Below are 8,363 nucleotides of genomic sequence, written 5' to 3'. Positions count from 1 at the left end.
ATTTATTTTCATGACCCACCACCATCAGTCTTCTTTTTTTCAAGATCTGTAACTACACTAACATCCCAACACTCCCAGGTATGTCACCATTGCCTGAGGTGTTAATCCTGCTCACTGTTGGTAGGTTGATTATATTGGACCACTTCAATCATGGAAAGGGCAGCAATTTCTTCTAATTACAACAGGCATACACTCCAAATAAGGGTTTGCCTTCCCTGCATGCAATGCTTCCACAAAAGCCAACCATCTGTGGACCTATGGATTTCCTTATTGACATCATGGTACTCCCCACAGCATTGCTTCTGATAAAGAAACCCACTTAACAACAAATGAAGTGTGGTAATGGGCACATACTCATGGGTTCTCTGATATTACCATTTTCCCCAATATCCTGAGGGAGCTTGTTTGAGAAAACTGTGGAAAGGCCTTTTGAAAACTCAATTATGGGGGCAATTATGTGGCAATAGCATGAAGGGCTGGCACAGTGTTCTACAGGAGGCTGTGTATGCTCAGAATCAGTTTCTACTATATCGTGCTGTTTCTGCCAGGATTCAGAGATCCAGGAATCTAGGGGTGGAAATGGGAGTCACATCACTCATTATCACCCATTATGGTCCACTAAGAAAGTTGTGTTTTTTGTCACTGAAATCTTATGCTCTGCTGGTTTATAGGTCTTAGTTTCAAAAGAACAAGTGCCCCTACCAGGAGACACAAAAATAATTCCATTGAAATGGGAGTTAAGATTGCAACCTGGCCACATTAGGCTTCATGCCACTGAATCAACAGGCATGAAAGAAGATTACTCTTCTGTCTGGGTGGTTCATCCTGACAATCAAGGGGAAATAGGACTGAAACTACACAATGGAGGTGAAGAAATGTTTTCCTGGAATATGGGACATCCCTTAGGGTGCCTCTTAGTACTACTATGCCCTGTGATTAAAGTAAATGGAAATTTGTAACAATCCAATCCAAGCAGGACTACCAATTACTCAGAAACTTGAAGAATGAAGTTTTGGTTCATTGCACCTGGCAAAGAATCATAACCAACTGAAGTATTTGCTGAGGGTAAAAGGAACATGGAATGGGTAGTAGAAGAATTTAATGATAAGTATGAACTATGACCATGTGACTAGTAACAGAAATTAGAAATGTGAATATTTCTTATCTGTTTTGTTATAAGTATGTTTGCATTGTGCATAAGCTATTTGCTGGATGTAATATCAGCCTCATCTCTCAGGCCCTCCACCTAGCAACTTCTGACCTCACATCGCACCACTGTCTTCTCACTCTCCAATTGGCCCAACCTTCGTCCTCTCGCTCTCTGCCTAGCAATATCTTCAAGCTATTCCATTGGACCTTTCTGCTCTCACCTCACCCAATCCCTCGCTGCCACCCTTAGCCTCCTCACCAATCACGCAGCGCGCCTCCCCTGGCCCCCCCATTTCTGCCTCGCCACTATATAAAGCTCTGTACTTCCTCTAATAAACGTTCTGGTGCACGACGCCTTGCCAGCTCCATCAGTTCCCGCAACTCATTCTTGGTCTCGCGCGCCCTCCAGACCTTCGAGCCCCCGGGACCGGTCGGCTACCGAGTTCCCCCCGTCTCGCTGCGAGGAAGACCCCAGGCGGGAGCTAGGGAAAGCTCCTGCAGTTGGCGCCCGAACAGGGACTGGCACTACTCGTCTCCTCGTCAGCCCCGTTCGCCGTCGCTCGACAGGTAAGGGCCCTGTCCCTAACGGCAAGGGACCCCGTATAAACCCCTCCCCCCCGGTCTCTTACCTACGCTCATCACTGTTCGTTCCTGCCTTCAAGGCTCGCGGCCCCCGTCCCACTGTGCCCGCGGGAGGCCTTGTCTGCGCAGCACCCCCATAACGCAGAAGACTTTCCCATCAACTCCGATTCGGATACCGAGTCCTTGTTCGAGCAACTAAACAATGCGCTTGAACTCAACCCCCCTAAACTAAACAATATCGAGGCCAATCAAGATGGCGCACTTCTGCCTTCTTGTTCAAACGAAAAAACGGGCAAACTTCCTCTTTCTCCTCCAGAAGAAAACAGGAAGTGCCTCTACCCCTCCCTCCCGCCATCTAGCCCGCCACTTCCTCCTTCTTCAACAAACAAAAATGGGAAGTGCCCTTCCCCCGCCCTCACTGGGGAAAGCCCCCGGCAGCCATTTTGCGTTGTTGCCCCACCTTGTCTGCCATCTTATGATCCCACTGCCCCGCCCCGTCCGCCATCTTGTAGTGGCACACCACCCACAAACACGCCCCCTTGGCTGCCATTTCAGCGAGCTGCGAGGCCACTAATCCCTGGCATCCCTCCCCCGATTTTGCCTGGGACAATCACCCCAAACCCCTTGCTCATACCAACCCCTTCGCAACTGCGTTGTCCGCCCTTCAGCAGCCAATTTCATGTTTCCCCATGAATATCCAACCCACTCCTCAACGCCCTCTCCCCTGGTACCCCTTCAATGCCGACGAAGCTAAACGCCTTCGCAAGGCGGTTAAAGAGGATGGCCTTAATAGCCCTTACACCACCCATCTCATTGAGGAACTGTTCCAGCAGCTATGCACTCCCTTTGACTGGATCTCTCTAGCGAGAGCTATCCTCACCCCCGGTCAATATGTTGACTGGCGGGCTCATTTCCATGCAGAAATAGAAAACAAGTTATCACTGACCATGCCTCCGGCATTGACCTCCCGGCTGAAGCCTTCACCGGAACGGGCCCCTTCACCCTCCCACACAATACGCGCACGCCCCGGCAGGCTTCTGGCTTCAGCTAAGAGAGGTGGCTTTACGAGCCTTCCGTACCTGCTCCGCTGCTAAGCCAGAAAAATTGACAAAACTCACACAGAGCCGAGACGAAGATTTTGCCTCCTTTGTCTCGCGGGTCACCGACACCTGTGAACGAAAAGTAGCTGGCGAACAAGCTCAAACGGCGCTAGCCAAAGAGCTCATTTTTGAAGGGGCAAACCCCCCTTGCACACAAGTACTTATTCCAGTAGAGGAGAAGGGGCTGCATGATTGGGTCCTAGCATGCGATAACATTGACTTCCAAACCTCCTCCTTAGCCCAGGCCATCGCCACCGCCATGTCTCTCACCTCAGGCTGTTTTAAGTGTGGCAAAACCGGCCATTTTGCAAAAGAATGTCCAACTATAGACCTCCCCTTGCGCGGGCCCCGGCACGGGCCTCCCACGCCCTACAGCAGCCTTTAAACTCCAGGAGGGGCGCGCCTCAGCCCCGCTCCCAAGCAGCACGGGCCGGAATCAACCGAGCCCTCAAGCCATAATGTGGACAATTCCTATAACACCCAATAAACCTACCCGCTCGCTTAAAATAGACGAGTGCTGGTATATGGGCACTGTCGACTCTGGTGCTGAAATATCATGCCTACCAGCTCACCTAATGACACAGTGGGAGGTGGAGAAAGGACCCTCTGTCATAGGAGCAACAGGCTCCACCCCCTCCCTGCACGCCGCCCGTCCCTTAAAGTGGGAGGATGAGGAAGGCCGCTATGGCACTTTCCGACCTCTCTTTCTAACTACCATTGATCAAATCCTGTGGGGCAGGAACATTCTAACTGCCGTGGGAGCTATCATCACCACGCAGCCCCCCCAATAATTTATGCCACTGCTCGCGTAACACCTCCAGCACCCACTCCTCTTCAATGGGACACAGAGGAGCCCATCTGGGTGGAGCAGTGGCCTTTACCCTCCCATAAAGTAGAAATACTTAAAACCCTCGTCTTAGAGCAGTTAAAAGCTGGTCACATTGAGCCTTCCACTAGCCCCTAATTAAAATTCAAATACGAAAGGAGAAGACTAACAGCCCTCGAGCACCCCCTAGCGACCTTGTCACAGCTACTCTCATACATCTAAATCTCACATTCGATCAAGAGGGCCTATCTCCCCTACATAAACACTGGGGACCCTCTCACAGGCCCACGCCAGCCCCGCTGGTTCGCTGGTGCGACCCGGCCACTAACACATGGGAAGGGCCAGCCCCCCTCCTCACCCAAGGGCGTGGGTTTACTTGTATCTTTCCAGAAAATGAGCCACAGCCAATTTGGATCCCCGGAAGGAATGTCAGGCCCGCCACGGCGACCAAGCAGGCGCCTTCGCCGCAGAATGAGAAACCTAGCTCACCAGACTGCCTGGATGTCCCTAGGAGACACACCTCAGCAGGACCAGCGAAGCAACATTGCCACACCTAAACAGCTTCTCCGCCTCTATGCGAGAGCCCGTACCCCAAGTCTCTCCCACCCTCATTCAAATCCTTGTTGCCATGCTCTCCCTTGCCTCCACAGGGCAAGCTGTGGAGCTCTGGGTCGCCATCCAAAACCCCCCTGGTGTTCTAGTTCTCACTCCCAATAGCCCCTTCTTTCCCCAGTTTCACCATTCATCCTGTACTCTCAACCACCCTTCTCTCCGAGTTAGCAGCAAAATTCTCCTCACTCTTTCAACCTTCAAACCTAATTTTCTATAGTATTCTACTCCTTCTTCTAATTTTACTCATCCTAATTATTGTGTGTTTAGCCCGGCGTGTTTCCGCCGACCGGCAAAAAACCCAACTACTTGCTCTTGCTACCCTACAGCTAATGAGGGGTACCGCCTGCCTGGAGGAGCGCCGCCAGGCTCAGGTATGGTTAGCCAGTGTTCCCCACCCTGGGACCTAATCGTCCGGCCGGCGAAGGTCCCCAGGGGAAGTCCGTGAGTATGGGTCAGTACTGCCCTTCGCGAGACTCCAAGGGAGCCTGCTACCCGCCTGGTCCTCTGGTCGCTCAATACCTAGCAGCGTGCCCTCTCTTCTCCACTTCTCCTCTAACCTTATCCCTCCTTTAAAATAAAAAAGGGAGGAATTGCCGGATGTAATATCGGCCTCATCTCTCAGGCCCTCCACCTAGCAACTTCTGACCTCACATCGCACCACTGTCTTCTCACTCTCCAATTGGCCCAACCTTCGTCCTCTCGTTCTCTGCCTAGCAATATCTTCAAGCTATTCCATTGGACCTTTCTGCTCTCACCTCACCCAATCCCTCGCTGCCACCCTTAGCCTCCTCACCAATCACGCAGCGCGCCTCCCCTGGCCCCCCCCATTTCTGCCTCGCCACTATATAAAGCTCTGTACTTCCTCTAATAAACGTTCTGGTGCACGACGCCTTGCCAGCTCCATCAGTTCCCGCGACTCATTCTTGGTCTCACGCGCCCTCCAGACCTTCGAGCCCCCGGGACCGGTCGGCTACCGAGTTCCCCCCGTCTCGCTGCGAGGAAGACCCCAGGCGGGAGCTAGGGAAAGCTCCTGCAGCTATTAGCTTGTTTTCTTGTCATATGACATAAATTGTATTGTTCATGTTTTATTATTTAAGTCATAGGATATGAATTTTAACAACAAATGTTACCTAAGGACTTGCACCCTATTCTGGAGGATGTAATGCATTTCTTGTTGTACCCAGGACAGTTGAATATTGTCAAGTGAAACATATGTCTGTTACTATGTTCTATTTGGAACTTAAGTATGTTTTAAAGTGATGTGTATATGTGCCAGGTTGACAGATGGTTGGACTATGATGTTTAGGTTCATGGCCAAGTGATATAACCCAGTTGTCTGGTCAGTCAAGCAATGATGTAACCATAGTGCAAGGGAAAGTTACATTTGTAGAGTCTGTTCTGTTCAGCTGATGTTGAAATTGCATGCAACTGATGTCCTATTGCATGACTTTGGTAAGAAACTGTTGAAATGTGCATGTAGCTGGAAGGACTGGCTATCTTCCCAGAAGGAAATGTACTTTGATAGGGAAAGATATCTAGGTCCCAGGAAGCTGCTCTCCATCCCTGGTCATTTCCCAGAGGATCAAACTGGACCTGGTGACATAAACTAATTGGAATTCAACCACTATTGTGAAAAGATATCTTAAAAACTACATGTAAGCCAATGGAGAGAGAGAGGAGAATCTTAGGAAAAAAGAGAGAGCATCTCATCAGAACCTTATCCAGGGAAAGAATGCTTTGCTATGGATTTTTACTAAGCAGACTGTGAATGCTGTTTCTAAGATTGTTGTATATTTTTTACTAATGAGACTTGGAATGCTGCTTCTGAGACTTCCCAACACTTTTCTTCAGGAGTTGATGCCGTCTTATCTGGTGATGTAACCATGTCTTATTTTTTTGGAGGGGGTGCATGGTCTGGGAATTGAACCCAGGTCTCCCACATGAAAAATGTGCATTCTATCACTGAGCCACCCATATACCCAGCCATGTCTTATTTTTGTAAATTCTTTTAATTACTTTCAATTACTTTCTTTTAATTCTTTCCTAACAAAATCTGTTTTCATTTCACTGAAGTCTGTGTTGTCCATGAATCTGAACCTATAAACTAACTGGCCACAAATATCATGTTGCCTTTCATGCAACACATTGCTGCAAGGATATTTTGTGTTTGATTGATAAACTGAAAGGCTGGAGTATTAAATCATCAGTCAGTTGATAGTATATGAGGCTGATTGCATTTGTGATCAACAAAGGTGTGCTCCCACCAATGATATAGTTAAATCAGTTGAAGACTTTTAAAGAAAAGGGAGACTACATTACTGCTTTCTCAGACAGGGAGTCTTTCATGTGGAGTTCATCCAGACCCTTTTCAGAGCTGCTAGCTTCACAGCCTACCTTGAGCATTTTGAACTCTTCTATTCCCACCATTGTGGGATAATGTTATAAACCTCATAATTACAGATACATCCTTTGGTACTGTTTCTCTAGAGAACTCTGACAAATGCAGTAGGAATAACTCCTATGCCAGAAAATTGGGCAGAAAAGTCTTTACCAGCAATAGCAAATTCTATGAGATCATTTTTGATGAAGTAATTATTCAATAAATAAATGTGAGAAATTCTTTTTCCAATTCCAAAATGGGTGGAATATATGAAAAGTTTTGTAAAACATTCTTAATATATAGAATGAGGAAAAATCTTTGGTAGTTTTGAACTTATTCATCAATGTTAAATTTATCATCCAGAGAAAATATCAACCCTAAATTCAAAATTAAGTAAGTGTTTCTCTGGAGTTCACATCATCAATATCAGATTGAGAAAAACATTTAACAAGAAAACTTTACCATACAATTCAATAATGGATTCAGTGTTTTACCTAATAACCTATTAATGGAAAATTTTAAATGCAGAATTGTGAAGTGATCCAGGACTGCTGAAGGCAGAATTTTGTAATGAGTTGCAGGCAAATAAGTAGAAGATCTTTTCAATGAGTTAGTATTTGCAAATATTTATGAAGTAAAACCTGTGGTGGAAAATTCTATGTTATTTCCATTTTTTCACCCAACTCTAAGCATAGTTATGATAACCTAGTTAAATCAGAAAGTAAGTTTGAATGTTATTTGGAAAATATACAACCCAAGATGATGTGTCATAATTATTATATACTGTTATTAATGATATGCACAGCAATGAACATGTATATACAGATAAATTGGAAGCCATTTTTATGATACAGAGACTCTCCCTTTATGATGTCATTTTTGTTCTTATAACTTACAATGGAATTTAAATTAACTTAAATCTTTAAAAAATAATAAGGTTGTAAGTCATGGAGTACTGGGGGACATGAAGATGGAAAAAACAACAATCTTAAGTACTAGATCATTCCCTGAATTTAAAATGTGTTAACACTATGTATCTCCGTAATGATGACTCAGCAGCAGTGGGGCATCTGCTGAGTAGGCAGAAGTGGCAAGAGCTGGGGTAATTATGGTCACCCCTCAGCCCATGGCCACTCCCAGTTCCAAGAAGGACTGATAGTGTCCTAGGTCCCCATTCCTACAAGTGTGGTGCCTAACCCCAAAAGCTGCACCAGTGGCAGTGACCACCTGGGATCTAAGGAGGAGGCAGGAAGGAGGTGTAGGGCTAAAGATGTGAAGCATGCAAGATGACTTCTGTGGCTATCAATGGCATGGACTACACAATCCACCAGCTGTTCTACTTGCTGAACTTCCAGTTCATTCTTACATGTTTTTCCTACTGTGCCACTACCTGGCTCCTCAACCTGATGCCACAAGGCCAACCCCTACCTTCAGGTATACTGTCATTGCCTATGACTGTGACATTTCCTAAGGCTGACCTATGGGATAAAGCTGTCAGACTGAGTTCTGTGACAAATGCAAGTGGCCTGGCATCTGAAACAGATCTGCAATATGGCCAGTCAGCAGTGGGGCACAATGCTTTCAGGAAGGGACTATGTACTCCTCAGTTATGGGTAAGAATCTAGATCAATTAACATTAATCCAACCTTTAATATAAGGCCAACATTAGAAAGATGAATGACATAAGTGGTAATAATATGATCTGTGCAGAATG

Source organism: Tamandua tetradactyla (assembly GCF_023851605.1).
Source record: "Tamandua tetradactyla isolate mTamTet1 chromosome 22 unlocalized genomic scaffold, mTamTet1.pri SUPER_22_unloc_3, whole genome shotgun sequence".
NCBI lineage: Eukaryota > Metazoa > Chordata > Mammalia > Pilosa > Myrmecophagidae > Tamandua > Tamandua tetradactyla.
This window is presented reverse-complemented; position numbering follows the sequence as displayed.